Below are 17116 nucleotides of genomic sequence, written 5' to 3' on the forward strand. Positions count from 1 at the left end.
ATTTTCTGTCTGACCACAGTGCTCTCTGCTGACACCTCTGTCTGAATCAGGAACTGTCCAGAGCAGGAGAGGTTTGCTATAGCGATTTGCTCCTACTCCTGACATGGACAGAGGTGTCAGCAGAGAACACATCCTGTAGTCCAGAGGAGTTCTGTGTGAGAAGCTGTCGGGTGTGTCTCTTTTGAGCTCCAGACTTCCAGAGAAGCAGCATTTTACATCAAGGCTTTCCCAGGGGTGTGGCAGGCTCCCTAGGAGAGCTTTCCTGCATGGAGCCTCAGGCCTCCATTCCCCATTCTTCAAGGCTGGCGGGGGGTGGAGAGAAAACTGCTACAGCCATTGTTCCAGCCGGAGGCAGAAGATCCAGCAGAGTCTGCAGCAATGCAAGCTCTGCTCCTCTGGCAACGGGTGCCAGCCAGAGATCTGGTGGTGGAAGGAAAACAAGGAGGAAGAGTTTGGAGATGTGGGCTGAAAGAGGCCCCAAAGAATCAAGTGAGACCTACTGCTCCCGCATGGCCGCACGCTTTGCGGAATACGACCGCTGCAATAAAGAGCTCAGGCTTGCAAGAGAAGATCTGCGTGGGACTCAGAGTCTGGCAAACTCTGGGTCCAGGAGAAGAAATCCTGAGCTGAAGAAAAGGATCACAGCCCTGAAAGCCCAGATTGCCAAGCTGGAGGAGAGGAAGGCAGAGATCCTGGAGGGCAGCGGTCTCCTAAGAGAGAAGCTGGCAAATGATGAAAGGTTTGCCGCCATGAAATCCCCAGGTAAGGTGGAGGTTGAGGTGGATGATGGGGAGAGTAGTGGCGGTGAAGATAGTGAGGATGGCAGTGAAGGAGTTAAAGAGAAGGTAGAGGAAGGAGCGCATGTGGTCGAGGATGCTGTGTCTGTTCCTATGCCCTGTGACACCCAGGACAGCTACATAGAGCCGGCCCAAGTGGCGTTCCCTGTGACTGACAGTGAGGAGGATGATGTGGAGAGTGAGGCTGGGGGTTTATTGAGGGCAATTGTCATGCAGGAATCCCCAGTCCACCTCCAGAATTTCACCTTCGGTGAAGATCAGTGCGAGGATGGAAAAGTCAGGCGTAAAGCAAAGAAGCAGAAGACCCAACAATCTGTGCAGTACATGTTCGTACCTTTCCAGCAGTCTGGGTCAGCTGCAAAGCTGGTTCAGGCTGCTGAGCCCCCCAAACTGCAAGACGCCGTTCCTGTGGTGGAGCGGGGCCAGCAAGGGGGGTATAGAATGGCATCTAAAATGGCTATGGACGCAATAGATGTGAAGCCCACCCGTCCTGCCGGTTGGGAAGGGCAGGATGGGCTCATGTTGGGCAACTCTGGCGCTGCTGGGATGCCCCAGGGTGGCGGGGGGCATGTCCAAATGCCAGAGAAGAGCTATGCTGGCGTGGGCTTGGGGGGCGGTTCCCCGAGTGCTGTGGGCACTACCGACGCTGCTGGGTACTCTCCTGTGAGGGGGGGGAGTGTCCGGGCGTTGGATGCAGAGAAAGGTCGGTCCGTGTGCTCGGGGGGCGGTTCCCCGAGTACTGTGGTTTCTGCGGGCACTGCGGGGCACTCCTCTGTGAGGGGGGGGGAGTGTCCGGGCGTCAGTGTCATCAGCAGAGCCTGAGCAGTCGGGCAAGCCTAGTGGTGGCATTGTGGGAGGAGCTGGGGTGCGCCCGGTGGGGCAGCCCCAGACTCAGGTGGTAACATCGCCTATGAAGGAGGAGCCATCAGCGTTGACCCCAGCGGCAGCTAAGCCAGCAAGAAAACCTGTATTAAAACCGGCGGTACTACAGGTCCCAGCCAGCCCAGAATATGTTAGGCAGGAAGTGAGTGCAGGTTGTGAGAATGATGGGGGTGGTAGTGTTGTGATTGGGAGGAGTGTCAGTGGAGTGAATGATGGTGGGAGTAGTGGTGGGAGTAGTGGTGGTGTGAATGCAACATCTGGTATGGATGATGGGAGTTGTGGTGTGAATGGTGCTCCTGGGTCTGGGTCTGGTCCGGCTGCCCCCCCGGCAGTGACTGCTCCTAGGAGCTATGCCAGTGTTGCTGCCGGGGATTCGGTTTGGTCCCCGTCTCCGTCTGGCCCCGGGGGTTACTTGCAACAGCGCCTCCTGGAGGCTCTGCGTAGGGGTGACAGGTCGATCCAGGTAGAGGGAAGGGGTGAGGTTGACCTGTCTTTCTAGATAGAGAGGCACGGTTTGGGGGCTTTCCGAGAGCAGAATGGGGAGGTGGTCTGGTCCCTCCCGACACCCGGGCAGGACAATAACCGTAGGAATGTGGTCCGTCTGATTTGGAGGGGCGAGGATGCGTGCCCGCCTCGCGCTAAAGTGGTTGAGCTCCTCCTCCAGATGGAATTCAGGGCGAGTGACATCTTTGCCCTGATCCACCCCTACGGTTCGTCTGAGTTTGACGTCAGTTTCGTTAGGCCGGAGGGTCTCGAACTCTTCTGGTCAAAGTACGAAGTGGCGAAGAACGAGCCCGGCTGGCGGGATTTTGCTGTAAAGGCGATTTCCCATCAGAACTCAGTCAAGAAAGTGACAGTTTTGACCCGTAATGAGTCACTTTCTTGTTATGACATCATGACCTGGCTCGGTCGATATGGGGATGTGACGGACATGCCCAAGAAAAATTTGGATGAGCACGGGATCTGGTCCGGGGCCTGGACGTTTTCCGTCAAACTCAAACGTTCAGGTAGTACAGTTGCCCACATTCCGTCAGCCGCCTTCCTTGGACGTGACAGGATCCAGGTCTTCTACCAGGGGCAGCCTAAGGTCTGTCACAGGTGCAGCAGCCCCACCCATTTTAGCGCAGCCTGTACTGTACAGGTCTGTGCTTTGTGTGGTGGGGTGGGTCATCTGGCCGCATCCTGTAGGCAGATCCGGTGCCACCTGTGTGGTGTCCTCGGGCACCCTTTCAGCCGTTGTCCGAGTGCTTTCGCCCGTGCTGCGACTGCTCCGGCCGGGGAGAGCTGTGAAGTTGCCTCGGCTGGGGAGGGTACGAGCAGGGATGGGGGCACAACAGGGCTAGTGACGAGGATAAAGGGCCCCGCCAAACTAAGGCGGGAGGAAACTCGTAGGAGGAGTAGGGAGCTGGAGAGTGCCCAGGTGACTGGGGTAGCTCCGGCCCCTGGTCCTGAAGCTGGCCCTGTAACCACTGAAGCTCTGGGGGAGAACGTGCTGAATGAGGAGATCAGGAGGCTGCGCAGAGAGGAAGGCAATATGGCCGACTCTTCCGATTCCTCCCACTATGAAAGTGTGGATGAGGAGAGTGGGGAGAGGCCAAAAAAGAAAGACAAGGGCAAAAGGAAAGGGAGAAAGAAGAGGTCGGAGCCCTCTGTTAAGCCTTGTACTACGGGCCAGGTCCAAAACGGAAGCCTGACTGCCCCCCCTCTGATTGACCTGTCAAACCGGTACCTCGTCCTCGATACCATCTCCTCCCCCTCCTTGGAGGGGGAAGGTGAGGGCGGGGTGCCTAGGGTGAGAGAGCCTCTGGGGAGAACTGGGCCCTGTCCTGCGGAGGCACCTTCCTCGGAGGGCAGGGCTAGACTGGGGCCGGATGGAGACGGGGACCACATGGACCAATCAGAGTCTAAGAAAAGGTCGAAAAGTGGTCCTGCCCTTTCCTCTTCTTCAGGGGATGAGGGGGCAAAAAAGAAGGGGAATCAGAAGTAAAGGTGTGGCCGTCTAACTCAATCACCAATGATGGCGGCACTCACCCCATTGACGCTGGCATCTATTAACTGTGCCAGCATAAAGTCGGATACGGCTAGATTCGCAGCCTTCGATTTTCTCGGCCGTGTTGAAGCCAACATTTTCCTTTTACAGGAGACCAGGTTGTCAGATCTAGCCTCTCTGGTGAAAGCCAGAAGAGAGTGGAGGTGCGGGCCCTCCCACTGGTCTCTTGCGGCTTAGCCGTATAGTGGGGTGGCGGTCCTTTTTACCGCTCCGGTTGAATGCAGACGGGTTATTGAGTTAGAAATGGGGAGGTGCCTGATCTTAGATGTCCTCATGAAGGGACAAGAGCTCCGGCTCATAAACATCTATGCCCCACAAACAAAGCTGGGCCGTAAAAATCTCTTTATGAGGATTAAGCCCTTCCTTTTTACTAGCCGGCAGGTGATCTTTGGAGGGGACTTCAATAATGTCAGGAGGTCCCAAGATAGGAGAGGCTCCAACGGTCCGCTGGATTGCAATAGTGTGGCCCTTAATAATATAGTTAGGGAAGCTCGCCTAGAGGATGCCCACATCCGGAGCCCCTCAGGCCACGCGGGTTTCACCTATCATCAAGGTAGTCGCAGGTCTAGGATAGACAGGTTTTATTTAAAGGAGGAAGCCATCTCTTCCGCAGTGTCCGTGGTTGAGGTGGAGTTCTCTGATCACTGTATGATTTTGTTTTCCTTGAATGTTTTAGAGACGCCCCGGATGGGTAAAGGTTATTGGAAGCTGAATTCGTCCCTCCTGGAGGAAGCGGAGATAAGACAGTCCTTTGAGGATTTTCTTCAGAGTCAGGTACCTTTACTGGGCCTTTGTAGTAGTAAGTCAGAGTGGTGGGAGATATTCAAGAAGCGGGTTGCGGGGTTCTTCCGCCAGCTCTCGAGCCTCAGGTCCCTGAATAGGTATCGCCTGTATCAGGGTCTGAGGAGGAAACTCGAGCTTCTTGTCTCAACTGGAGGTAGTCGTGATGATATCTCCAGAGTGAAGTCCTTGCTGATGAGGTGTCAGTACGATAGGCACGCATCTTTGGTTTTTGAGAGGGATTACGGGAAGTACCGCTCGCCCGACCCTTACAAGAACTGCAAGATGTCAGTGAGTAGTAAAGTAGTCTCAGGACTGATTGATAGTACAGGATCTCTGAATCGGTCCAGATCAGGGATCCTGGAGGTCGTCAGATCCTTCTACTCACACCTCTTGGGGAGGAAGGATCTAGATCGAGACAGGATGTCAGTTTTTCTGGCTGAAACCATTCCTGAGCCAGGGGTAGACCCCTCTCTTGATGTTTTGGCAGAAGATATCAGGGAAGAGGAAGTGAGACTGGCGATCGAGGGGCTTGCCCCCAAGAAGTCACCAGGTCCAGATGGCTTAACATCCGAGTGGTATAAGACCTTTAAGGAGTCTTTAGCTCCCCTCTTGACCAAGGTATTCAATGAGTGTCTCTCCTCGGGCACTCTGCCAAAGTCAATGAGGAGGTCAGCCCTGATTCTTCTCTCAAAAGGTAAAGATCCTAGCCGTGTTGAGAATTGGAGGCCCATAGCTCTTCTCAATACGGACAGGAAGCTTCTGGCTAAGATACTGTTTAATCGGCTGGTGAAGTTTGCATCCCGGCTCCTTTCAAAGCACCTTAAGTGCTGTCCTCAGTGTCAGGAAGGCAGTGGAGCGGAGTAGTGCGGGTCTCTGGAAGGGGTACTTGCTGTCCTTGGATCAGGCCAAAGCATTTGATCGGGTGAACCACGAGTACCTCTGGTCCGTCCTCCTGAGATATGGCTTACCGAGTACTTTTGTGAATTGGCTTAAGATCTTGTATGCCGGGGCAGAGAGTTTCCCACTGGTGAACGGGTGGTCTGGCCGCTCTTTTGAGGTGGGGTCCGGAGTCCGTCAGGGTTGTCCTTTGAGCCCGCTTTTATACGTGTTCTCGATTGATCCCTTCTTCCGTAGAGTAGATCGTGGGCCGTTGGCGGGAGTCGGGATGAGTCTGGATGTCACCCAGAGAGTGGTGGCGTACGCTGATGATGTCACTATTTTCGTCTCCTCGAGGGAGGAGGTCGATGTGGTGATGTCAGAGCTGGAGCGCTACTCGGAGGCATCCGGGTCCAAGATCAACCGGGAAAAGTGTGAAAGTCTCTGGCTGGGAGGGGGGATCCCACATTTGATCTCCCGGACACCCTCCCAGGGCCCCAAGACTCAGCAAAAATTCTGGGCATCACATTCGGCCAGGATGATTATCCCACCAAAAACTGGGACGGTAAGCTCCATGATGCCACTCAGAGGGTGAACCAGTGGAAGGGTTGGTCTATGACTCTCAGGGAAAGGGTACACCTGATCAAATCATACCTGCTCCCCTTGTTTATCTATCTGGGCAGTGTATGTATCTTGCCAGAGGCTTACTACACTAGGGTCTACAGCCTGTTTTTCCAACTGTTATGGGGGAACAGGTTGAACCTAGTCAAGAGGGAGGTTACGTACCGTACGAGGAGACTAGGGGGTTTATCTATGGTAAACCCTGTGGTGTTCTTAACAAACACCTTCTTGAAAGCTAACATCTCGAACCTCTGGAAAGAGAGGGCTTCTCCATGGGTACTCTCCTGCAGGGAATGGTTTCGGCCTTTCTTCCAGGAATGGGAGAGAGGAGGGCAAGTGAAGGACCTCCGTACGCCCCATGGATATCTTCCGGCTTACGCTACCCTGACTCTGAAGGCGATACGTCGGTGGGGTCTGGGAGTGTGGGAGATCAGGACCCAGTCAAGGCAGTTCCTTGACAAACGGGTTCTGTTGACCCACTTCCAGAAGCCTCTGGCGCTCAGGGACTGCCCAGGTCGGGATCTGAAGGTGGGGTTGTATCTTTTAAACTTGAAAAGGATCCCCCAGAAGTTTTGGGACTTGGCCTGGCGCTGCTTTCAGGGGAAGCTAGGTGTAAGGGACAACCTGAAGTACAGGAACTCTGATGACCGGTGGTGTCCCCGAGAAGAGTGTGTGGACACGCTGGAAAGCATGGACCACTTCCTGCTTCATTGTCCCTTTAACGTAGGGGTCTACAACCGGGTGGGCGCTTCCATTGGCTGGAGTCAGCTTGCCGGCCTTACCTATCCGGAGTGGGCTTATGGGGCATTCAGGACCCTCGGTGGCCGAGATCGGGGCATTTTATTTTTAGCTAGCTTAGTGGTTAAGTATCACACGTGGAATGCACGGTGTTTAGTGTCGACCCAGCAGAAAGTCCTCTCCGAGGTGGAGGTCTGTAGGAACATCACCGGTGACCTCGGGAAGATCAGGTTTTTGGAGTATGGCAGTCTTGGTACCAGTAGGGCTTCTCTCCTATGGAGAGGGTTTTCTTTTCATGTGCCCTAGGTACTAGACCTTTTTGGTAGAGTACCTTTATTTTGGTTAGGGACAGGCATACAGGGATAGAGATAGGGTGATAGTAGGGTCAGTTTGATGAAGGGATAGAATTAGGGAGAATAGTAGCGGGAGTTAGGGAAAGAGTTTAAATTTCTTCAGTGTATCAGATCTGCCATCCTTCTCCCTGGTGGTGGGCTGTTGCATGTGCACCATAGCTTTTTGTTTTGTTTACAGGTGATATGGTATGAAGGGCTTACAGGCACTGAACTTGGGCCTAAATTGGGTTGTGGTCTTGTATATAAGGTTGTATTTAGTTGGTTGGTTGGAGTGCTAGGTGGGGAGGGGGTATTTGTGTTTTTTTTTTTTTGTTTTTTTTTCTCCTTAGGGGATCTGACATGGGTCAGATAAGGACTGGACTTAAGAACTGTACGAACGGTTATGGACTGACCCATGTACAGGAGGGGTGGTGTGGGAGAGGGCACAGTTTTAGTGTAGGATTTATTTTAGGGTTTTTGTAGGTATTTTTGTGAGGCACATTTATTATATTTGTATGTATACTGTGCTATGTATATTGTTTTATATTATTGTTTTATTTTATTTATTTGTTGGTATATTGTGTCATGTATTTTGTTTTATATTGTTGCATTAGCCATAAGAAAAGGGCAGTCGGACCAGTTGTAGTTATGTAGTATTATTATTGTATGTAGGTGTTTTTTGTCTGTGTATATATAACTTTTATTTAAAAAGCAGAGGTGTGTTTTGTTTTTGTTTTTTTTTTGTTTTTTTTAGCCAAGTTGTGCTGTTGTTATGTTCATTATCAATATATGTGTGTGTGTGTGTGTGTGTGTTTGTTAGTTTTGGAGATTATGCGTGTGTTATGTTTTCTGTTGTTTTATTTATTTATTTATTTTCCCAAGTATGGATGATTTTGAGTTATAGCCAGGTGGTGCTGAATTTTATGTTGGTTTATTTATTTCATTTAATTAGCCAAGTTGAGCTAATTAATTTTTTTTTTATGTTATATGTGTGAGTGTGAATTTCATAGTTTGCTTAGGTGTATAGTATAGTTGTAGTTTGGTATATTTTAGAATTTATTAAAGCTGGGCTGGCCGGTTAGGCAGGGTTTTATGTTATTTTACATTTCTGTTGTAGCTGGTTAAGCTTGTTTTGTGTTCTTGTTTTTTGGAATTATTTTGTATTTTTATAATAAAAAAGAGTGTCAGCAGAGAGCACTGTGGTCACACAGAAAATAAATTCAAAAAGAAAAGAACTGCCTTGAAGCATACAGCAGCTGATAGCTGGAAGGATTAAGATTTTTTAATATAAGTAATTTACAAATCTGTTTAACTTTCTGGCACCAGTTGATAAAAAAAATATAAAAAATTCCACCAGAGTACCCCTTTAATAATCAGAGAAGTTTAATCCTAAATGACCTGCTACTTAGCAATTTTGTGCACTTGGTGGTTTAACAGCCATAACTTTTTTATTTGTAGGGTTATCAAAATAATATTTGTGTTTTTTGTTTCATATGAATGTTATTAAAATTTTTCATGGGTGTTTGTTAGTTTCTAGACTTTAATTTTGTAACAAAAATTTGGCACTTAAATAAAGTATTAAAATGGGTTCCCTAGTTTGTTTTTGTGGATAAAAAGGCAGATGTAAAATTGGATCCTTAGCCCGGCGCAGCACAGTAGAAGAAGAGTCCGTAATGCAGGGGTTAACTTCATATGGTTTATTCAAAACACAATCGCAACGCGTTTCTTGCCTGTACAGGGCACTTCCTCAGGCAATGTGTACACATTGCCTGAGGAAGTGCCCTGTACGGACAAGAAACGCGTTGCAATTGTGTTTTGAATAAACTATATGAAGTTAACCCCTGCATTACGGACTCTTCTTCTGCTGCGCCGGACTAAGGATCCAATTTTACATCTGCCATTTTTTCCACTGAACCTCCACCGGTGAGCAAGTCTTCAACCAGAGGATCCTGGCTGCATGCAGATTTATCTATTATGCTCTTCATGGTGTTGTGCTCACAGCGCAACACATTCTGGTAAGCGCAATTCTTGTACTTGTGCCAAATACTCTCACAGTACCGCACTAGGGGCCCGTGCGTGTTTTTTCTCTTCTTTCTTATCTAGTTTGTTTTTGGTCATATTGTCATTCTATGTATAGTCTATAAATATGTGTCCTTATATTTTAAGTCATAAAAAGCCTTTGTACCTCTAGGGGACGTTTCTTTTTTCTTATTTCTCTTTTTTGTTTTGTTTGCACTGTAACTGGGACATCCACAGGAGTACTCTAGTGTGAAAACAATGACTTCCCGAGCTTGTTTGCCATGCTGTGGGACACCTAGAGATTCTGTAATAGCTGGGTCGAATAAAGATAGCGGCATTGCTTCAACTTACTCTTCCTGTTAGATTGTGGGACATGTACATCATGTGGTTGTAAACAGGTAAAAAATGTAGTAATGATTAAAAATTCTGCCTTTGTGTTTACCAGTAAGATACAGCCTTAACAAATAGGAAATATTGGGACACCTAGAATGTGTTGGTGTTAGAGACAAAACTTTTTTCCCAGCACTATAATGTAGCTACCACACTTGTTGGTGCTTTTAATTCAATTGAATTAAAGTGATGTTTGGCTTAGGCTTCTTTCACACTGCCGTTGCTCCCCGTCAAGAACGGTCATCAAAGTCTCTTTTTTTTTCCATACTTCAACAGCCGTTCTCATAATGTGGAGCAATGGCAAACAACAGGTCCTGGCGGCTCCCATTTACTATCATGGGGGCCGCCAGGACCTGTTTTGAATAACGGGAGAAAAAGATGGCACATGCTGTAAATTTTTCACCCGCTATTCTGCTACGGCCGTTACACTGCCAGGCACCAACGGCAGTGTGAAAAGGGCCTAAGAAAACGCCTGGTAAAATAGACCATTAGGCCTATTAGTATTGTGGCAATAGGAAAGGAGACCCTGACCAGGACCCATTATTATCCAGGACTGACAGCTAAGTGACTTTGCCAATTCAGTAATTCACAATCGTGAGTTTATAAGTGATATACTATTCAACATCTCATACAAATAGCTGAGATATTTTATCAACATACTTGATGTTCTAACATCTGCAGAAGCTGATGGGGATACATATTTTAATTTCTCCCTGTGATTCATTAGGAATGTCATTTCAGGTCTGATGGGAGCCCAGCGCTCATAATCTTCACAAAAGGAAGTGTAGAGATAGAAGCAGCCAGCTTGATATTTGGAAGATTTATGTTATGTTCTAGTGTGATCCATGTAAGCCAACTAAGAGCAGCTGCTCAGCGCAAACAAGGATACTGTTCTTGACGTGTCACATTTAGTTAAGTACTTAAACCATATTTCACTTCTTTGATGCTCATAGGAATTTTGCATAAATTTAAAGCTGTTGTCTGGCAATGTGGCTGTCCAACAATGCATGATTTTACACAGCGAAGCAGTTCTGAAGGCAGATAAATATGAAATAGGAGATTGCTATTTGGAGTCGCCCTTTCTCCAAATGGATCCACAATCATTCTAATTGTCATCCAGGGAGTTATTTATCAATATCAGTTTGGCTCAAGACGAAGTTGATGCTTAGTCATTTCATCAGACCTTTCAAAGGACAACTTCTATAGAAAATATTTCTGAAAGGCGTTTTAATTACAGCTTATTCACAGTCTCCATTATTATAAGAGATAACAGACAGTACATAACTCATTGTGCCAAATCATTTATCATCACTTCTGGATTATTGAAGTATAGATTATGCTATTGGCATGTACTAAATATAACACACTGCAAATGGTTCTTGTAAGAAAAGTTGTAAAGAAGGACGACCAAAAGGATAAAGTATGGCTTCTCATGGTTTCAGGATACATTGTTTACAAGCATAGAGGATATTTAACTATAGGCTGCAAAAGGAATAAAGCCTTAAAATAAAGTTTCACCAAGGGTGAGTAGACAGTCTTTGGCACTATATGGCCTTATAAAGGGGAATGGGATTCAATCATTTAAAGGGGTTGCTTTAGTACAAAAAAACATGTCCGTATGCTTTATGAAGACAAATTGATGTCATAGAGGAAAGTCATAACAAACTTCCTTGAAATCAAATTGGTGGGGTCCAAATGGAATGGTCATAATGTCCCAAAAAGCAGTGGCTACCCTTTCATTGTTTATCAGGAGCAGCTCATTTTTATAAATGGGACTGAGCTGCAATGCAATGCAAAGCTGCGAAAACAGTAAATGGATTTGCCACTTGCTGGAGCACTGTACCCCGCTCAATCTGCTGATAGGATAGATTGTTTGCTCCTTTAGACTCACCTGGGGCAAGTAACAGGTGTGGGCAATATAAAAATTACACCTAAAAGCAGATAAAAAAGGAGAGAAGTTCACTTAGTCTTTGCATTGTGTGTCTGTGTGTGCCACACTAAGCATGGACAACAGAAAGAGGAGAAGAGAACTGTCTGAGGACTTGAAAACCAAAATTGTGGAAAAATATCAACAATCTCAAGGTTACAAGTCCATCTCCAGTGATCTAGATTTGCCTTTGTCCACATTGCGCAACATTATCAAGAAGTTTGCAACCCATGGCACTGTAGCTAATCTCCCTGGGCGTGGACGGAAGAGAAAAATTGATGAAAGGTGTCAACGCAGGATAGTCCAGATGGTGGATAAGCAGCCCCAAACAAGTTCCAAAGATATTCAAGCTGTCCTGCAGGCTCAGGGAGCATCAGTGTCAGTGCAAACTATCTGTCGTCATTTAAATGAAATGAGACCCAGGGCAGGAGACCCAGGAGGACCCCACTGCTGACACAGAGACATTAAAAAGCAAGACTACATTTTGCCAAAATGAACTTGAGTAAGGCAAAATCCTTCTGGGAAAATGTCTTTTGCACAGATGAGACCAAGATAGAGCTTTTTGGTAAAGCACATCATTCTACTGTTTGCCGAAAACGGAATGAGGCCTACAAAGAAAATAACACAGTACCTACAGTGAAATATGGTGGAGGTTCAATGATGTTTTTTTTTTTTTTTTTTGCCTCTGACACTGGGTACCTTGAATGTGTGCAAGGCACCATGAAATCTGAGGATTACCAACGGATTTTGTGTCGCACTGTACAGCCCAGTGTCAGAAAGCTGGGTTTGCATCCAAGATCTTGGGTCTTCCAGCAGGACAATGACCCCAAACATACGTCCAAAAGCACCCAGAAATGGATGTCAACAAAGCTCTGGAGAATTCTGAAGTGGCAGCAATGAGTCCAGATCTAAATCCCATTGATCACCTGTGGAGAGATCGTAAAATTGCTGTTGGGAAAAGGCGCCCTTCCAATAAGAGAGACCTGGAGCAGTTTGCAAAGGAAGAGTGGTCCAACATTCCGGCTGAGAGGTGTAAGAAGCTTATTGATGGTTATAGGAAGTGACTGATTTCAGTTATTTTTTCCAAAGGGTGTGCAACCAAATATTAAGTTAAGTTAATCTTGTCCAGCCCATTTTTGGAGTTTGGTTTGACATTATGTCCAATTTGCTTTTTTTCCTCCCTTTTTTTGGTTTAGTTCCAATACACACAAAGGGAATATACACGTGTATAGCAAAACATGTGTTACTGCAATCTTTTCCTGTGAGAAATACTTTATTTTCTTGAAAAATTTCAGGGGTGCCAACATTTACGGCCATGACTGTACATGGTATATAATGGCCAAAAATAGTGCAGCTCCTTATGTACACACAACAGCTTATCCAAAAAAGGTACATGAAACGACAAGTATACTTTAAATAAAACTTTGCCAACAATGTAAATAAGGCTAAAAGGGGTTAGCAATGGTGTTATGCAGCCCCCTAGGATTCCATTAAAGAGGAACATAAAGTTTTGTCTCACCTTGAAGATTACCAAACCTTATTCATCCACATTCTGTGCACTGAAGTATAGAAAGCAGAAGACACAAGTCCTCTAGCATAAAGCTATTCTACAATGATGGTGGTAGAGGATGCTTTGCTATTAGGGGCTTACCAGCTTGATATACTTAATGGAACTATGACTTATTCTTTCTGCCAAATAATCCTAAAGCAGAATGTCCAGCACCAGTCTGTAAACTGAAGCTCAAACCCAATTGGGTCAGCCCCTTTATGTCCATTATGCAGAGAAACATAAAAAATCAGGAGTAGGATCAAAGTTTTTCGGTTTAGAAAAAATAGTTCCCCACTGGAGAGGGGGCAACTATATAGCCCAACTATCTCGGGCAGAATCCAAATGGATTTTTAATTTGAACACCTTAATTCCATTTGGTTTGAATGCCGAATTAGAATTGTTCGGGTTTATGTAGAAAATAGTTGTCCATATACATCTAGATTCAACATTCTGTACCATTTAATTTTCATATAAAGGATTTTATTTGCATATAAAAGTTTTTATAAGTACAATCATACTATTTCGAGAAATTGTGTTACCTTAAGATAATGGATGAAGGATTGGGACGATAATGCTAATGAAGTTCTATACAAGTTAAGAGGACGATAATGCTCACAAAGTTCTCCATAAGTTAAGAGGAATCCCGTTGGGAAGCACCTTAAGACAAGCAAGTTCTAGAAACCGTATTCCCAGATGAAGGAGACCGCCCAGTCGCCCAAACGCGCCAGAAGGATTTTTTGGACTGCATATACAACCCGCTAACCTTTCAGCGGGGTGTACGGCAGTAGAGATGCCACCGGCCAGGGCTGACTCCTGCTATCCCCCAAAGCGACATCGTTAAAACTATAGGAGCAAAACATCAGGATTAACAGACTGATTTTCCAGGAACCATTACTACAAAGGATTGATATTGCACTATATTAAACTAAGGACACGCCAGCACTTCCAGCTTCATAAGATACATCTCATTATCAGCTATGTACTAATCTTTTTAGATTATCCCAATTTTTATCATTTATCTACATTTTAATTCCAATACAGCGCTTACTTTTATAGTCATTTTATTGGTTTATGTTATATGGTATACAGGGGCTCATATTAATTTTTAGTGGCTGTATCGGCACCTCGGCTTAGATCCACAGCACCAGCGCTGGGGCATTAAATCTATACACTTTGTTTTACTTTACCATTGTATGCACATAGCAGCAGGTGTTATGGATCTGTGGTTGGACCGTAAAGACCGCATTGTCAACATCAAAAAATGTTTTCATTACAGCACAAATAATAATCGTTCTTCACCTCATCAGCAGCAAAAAAATCTGTGCAGATGAAATCTTGCAAGTCAAAATAAATTTAAAAAAGCTAGAGAGATTACTCATCTCAGAAATGAGGGACCTATGAGAGGTGGCCACGTTAGAAAAGTATCTCAATCAGGACACTATACCTAAAGGGTTAGTAGTACATAAAGTGTTATCTGGGGATTTTGGGGACCCAGACACTTTGGGTGATTGGGACTCTATGTTCCATGAATTTTCTAGACAAATAATACTATTCATTATTAACCCCTTCCCTCTTTGGCGATTTTTCCATTTTTCCTCTTTTGTTTTTTCTTCCTCACCTTTAAAAAATCATAACACTTTCAATTTTCCACCTAAAAATCCATATGAGGGCTTGTTCTTTGCGCCAACAATTTTACTTTGTAATACCATTAATGATTTCACCACAAAATCTGGGGCAAAACCAGAAAAAAATTATTTGTGGGGCAAAATTGAAAAAAAAATTAAAAATTTTGTAAACTTCCATTTCTACACAGTGCAGTTTTCGGTAAAAATTGCACCTTAAATTTATTCTGTAGTTCCTTACAGTCACAAGGATACCCAATTCATATAGGTTTGATTTTATTTTACTACAAAGAAAAAAATTATAACTACATGCACCAAAATGAATACGTTGAAAAATTTCCTCTTCTGACCCATATAACTTTAAAGGAGTACTCCGGTGCACACTTATTTCATTTTCTCCCGTCCGGGCTGCAAAATAAAAGAAAACACACTTTCTCTTACCATACAAGGAGCCCCCGGAGCTCCGGTACAGGTGTTCGGTCCCCGGGCTGTATTCTTCTTACTTCCTGTTAGCCCGGCACGTCACACGGAGCTTCAGCCTATCACTGGCCGAGGCGGGACATCGCTGCGGCCAGTGATAGGCTGAAGCTCCGTGTGACGTGTCGGGCTAACAGGAAGTAAGAAGAATACAGCCCGGGGACCGAACATCTGTACCGGAGCTCCGGGGGCTCCTTGGCAGGTAAGAGAAAGTGTGTTTTCTTTTATTTTGCAGCCCGGACGGGATACAATGAAAAAAGTGTGCACCGGACTACTCCTTTAACATTTTTCCATATAAGGGGCAGTATGAGGGCTCATTTTTTGCGCTGTGATCTGAAGTTTTTATCGGTACCATTTTGTTTTGATCAGACTTTTTGATCACTTTTTATTCTTATTTTATGGTATAAAAAGTGACCAAAAATACTTTATATTTTTATTGTTCGGACATTTACGCACACGGTGATACCACGCCGTTTTATTGTTTATGTTTATTTTTATTTACACTGTTTTTTTTATGAGTAAAGGGGGGTGATTAAAACTTTTATTAGGGAAGGGGTTAAATCACATTTATTAACACTTTATTTTCACTTTTTTTTACAATGTTATAGCCCCCATAGGAGACTATAACATTGCACACACTGATTTTCTACACTGATCATTGCTATGCAATAGCATGGCATTGATCAGTGTTATCGCCATTCGATTGCTCCTGCCTGGATCTCAGGCACAGAGCAGTCATTCGGTGATCGGACACACAGGAGGCAGATAGGGATGCTCCTTGCATCCAGCAAGCTGTTCGGGACCCACAATTTCACGGTGGCAGTTCCGAACAGCACCACTGAGCTAACTGGCAATGTTTACTTTCGTTTTAGATGAGGCAATCAAGTTTGATTACCATGTCTAAAGGGTTAATGCCGGACATCAGCCTGATCGGCGATGTCCAGCATTATCCGCGGGTCCTGGTTGCATATAGCAACTGGGACCCAACCGGTATGATACGCGCTCACCTACTGAGTGGAGCCACAAATGAACGTTAATAAACGGCCCATTTGCAGCCAGGGGTTAACAAGAGAAAGACCAGTTTATTAAAAAGCAAGACCCAAATAGAGCAGATTTTTTAGGATATCCAACCCTATAAAGATAACACAGAAGTTGTCAATCTATCTAAAAGTATAAAACATAGAATCAAACAGAAAGAGGATGAGATCATAAAGAAGAAAAATTTAAGTTTTGAGACATTTCATTAATAATTCACCTAAGAGTGACAGGTGGGATACCAAAGAACCCGAAACAATTAGAGACTCAGAAGAATTAGAAACAATAAATGAACTCAGTGAAGATGGGGCAAACACACAGGACCCTCTGACGGGAGGGAATCTGTCACTGATTACGATACATGACCCCTCTAACGATCACATACAAACTATTCAGAATATTCCTTTGTCACCACATATTACTGTTGTGAGGACTAATACCGAGGGTATCACAAGACTATCACCACCCACCCTTAGAAATGAAGAAAAGACCCTCAACTGAGTATAATGTTTGTACATTGAACCAGTTTTCCCCACTAATGTTAATGGGTGAAAGAAGAGAGGAACTCTCAGAGAATACTCATAATAGCAGAGACAAGAATACAAGTAAACAAACCATCCCAAATCAACCACCAAGGAACACCAAACCTACTGTAAAGAAGACAATTAGACAGGATTTTTTTCACAAAAGGGATCGAAATATCACAAAAGAGGGAAGAGGGCTAGGAAACTCCAAAAAAAAGTGATGATTCTACATAGTGAGAACATAAATACAGAAGATGTAAGTACAGGAGAAAGTGCACAAAAAATATACAACTTAAATGAACATATACTGACCCCTAGTGAAGAATCATTGATACAGAAAGGTTTAAAATTTGCCCTGACCTGTCCTTTCAATAAATTTGACACGTACATAGGCCTTAAAAAATTAATGCGTAATCTTACCCTTCAAAAATACTTTATAAAAAATCCTATGCCTACTAAAGACCCTACCCCTTCGATATACCAACACACGGTTT

General features: G+C 45.2%; 1 protein-coding gene across 1 annotated transcript in view; it reads left to right on the forward strand.

Annotated features, from left to right (window-relative positions):
* BMP6 (bone morphogenetic protein 6) overlaps window positions 1–17116 on the forward strand; it is a 164846-nt gene that overhangs the window by 116859 nt on the left and 30871 nt on the right. The window lies entirely within an intron of this gene.

The sequence above is a fragment of the Hyla sarda genome, chromosome 5, assembly GCF_029499605.1.
Source record: "Hyla sarda isolate aHylSar1 chromosome 5, aHylSar1.hap1, whole genome shotgun sequence".
Taxonomy (NCBI): domain Eukaryota; kingdom Metazoa; phylum Chordata; class Amphibia; order Anura; family Hylidae; genus Hyla; species Hyla sarda.